This window comes from Cetorhinus maximus, chromosome 28 (genome assembly GCF_964194155.1).
Source record: "Cetorhinus maximus chromosome 28, sCetMax3.hap1.1, whole genome shotgun sequence".
Classification (NCBI taxonomy): domain Eukaryota; kingdom Metazoa; phylum Chordata; class Chondrichthyes; order Lamniformes; family Cetorhinidae; genus Cetorhinus; species Cetorhinus maximus.
The window spans coordinates 5421649-5423538 of record NC_135906.1 but is presented as its reverse complement, the minus strand read 5'-3'; the positions used below and the strand labels follow the sequence as shown (position 1 = coordinate 5423538).

The 1890-nt window shown below is 50.8% G+C and overlaps 1 pseudogene; it reads right to left on the bottom strand.

The window, feature by feature from the left end:
* Nucleotides 1-1103: 1103 nt before the first annotated feature.
* LOC144669181 (U2 spliceosomal RNA) lies at nucleotides 1104-1277 on the bottom strand (annotated as a pseudogene).
* Nucleotides 1278-1890: the final 613 nt, after the last annotated feature.

Sequence of the window (1890 nt, the reverse complement as noted above, 5' to 3'; positions counted from 1 at the left end):
GTCCTTTGTCTGGTGCCCTTCCTGTTTGCAGTTCTTGCAGAGGGCGGCGCTGCAGTTGGCCGCCACATGACCAGACTTGCCGCATGAGTGACAAAGTTTGGGTTGCCCATTGTTGACAAGGTAGCCATGGCTTCCCCCGATAGCAAAGCTGGAAGGAGGATGGAAGATGGTTCCCTTACCATCGGTCTTGAGCGTGACCTTAAACTGGCGTTTGCATGTCCAAATCCCGAAGGCGTCTCTAACCTTGGTGCAGCTCCCAACCTTGTCGACGTACCTGGCGAGGAAGGTGAGCACGTCAGCGACAGGGACGTGGGGGTTGTAGAGATGCACCGTCACCACACGGTCCCGTTGCAACGGCAGAGCAAAGAGCGGCTCCACCGTCAGGATCTTCATCTCCAGCTGGTCTCTCTTCTCCTCAAACACCTTCAGGAACTTGACGCAGGCAGCAACATTCCTGAAGGTCACGTAGAAATATCCAGCGCTGGGGAAGTCTCGCAGGGAGTAGATCTCCTCCGCTTCAAATCCACACGCCTTCAACAGGATCCGCTTGATGAGGAAGGCCCGATCCATGGGTGCTCCTCCTTCACTGTCTTTCATTGCCACCCGAACGGTGTTACGTACCCCCTGGTTTGGGGCTCCTTTGGTTTTAGCCATCGCTTCATTACAACTGATCTTAGCCAAAAGTCCGAGAAGCGATAACCCAGAAACCCATGCGCCCGTCCCGTCTTCCCCAGCCTCCGGCTTCACCGTCCGTTTTGCTGCGTGTGGCCGAACACGGGCTGAAGACGCGACAGCCAGCATTGAGCATCAGGACCTTTCTTGCTTGATGCTGCCTCCCTGAAGCAGCGCCTGCAACAGCCTCAAAACCCAACAGGGGGCATCGTCCAGTCCCGGGCTCCACCCTGACAAGCAGCACAAGTGCACACCAGCAGCATCCCTGCAGTTGCACCAAAACCCAACAGGGGGCATCAGTCAGTCTGGCACCAATGAGCCTGTCCTGCCACTCAGCACAAGTTCAGTTCAACCAGATCAATGATGGAAAGCAGGACAATGCTCTGAATGACTTTTTCTTCTTTTCAGTTTCCCTTTCACCCTGTAGAGGGCAAAACTGCACCATTCCTGAAGACGCTGCAATACCGGGTCGATGTGTGGAATGGACGGAGAAAGATCCTGTTCCATCTCCCTGCTCCAAAAATCAATTTAATATTTGGTCCCCGGATAAGGGACGTATCAGATATTAAACTGATAAGAACAGATTTTGTTTTAATGAAAAATATACTTTATTCATAAAATATCTGGAAGAACATTCCAAAACATTTCAAAATCACCATCACAAAACTACAATCAGATTCAACTTTTACACATGGATCACAAGGTGCATCAATACAATCAATGAATATTACAATCATTTCAATATGGTCATTACAGACAATCAGACAAAGGTATCGGAGTTATCAACATACACCATGTTGCTCTCTGAGGTGCTTCAATACAATTAGTATTCATTGCAGACATTCATTTTCAGCTGTGCAGCCCGAGGGGCTCTCAACATTTCCCAGCCCCTCGGTGCCCTATGGCAGAAAGGTCTTAGACAGCGACCCTTCCCCATTGCGCCATTGCGGTGGCTGCCCCAAGCTTTAGTGCGTCCCTCAGCACGTAGTCCTGGACCTTGGATTGTGCCAGTTTGCAACACTTGGTCGGGGACAACTCTTTGCGCTGGAAGACCAACAAGTTTCGGGCAGACCAAAGAGTGTCTTTCATCGAGTTGATGATCTTCCAGCGGTAGTTGATGTTTGTCTCAGTGTGTGTCCCTGGGAACAGCCCGTAAAGCACAGAGTCCTGTGTCACAGAACTGCTCAGGATGAACCTCGACAGAAACCACTGCATCTC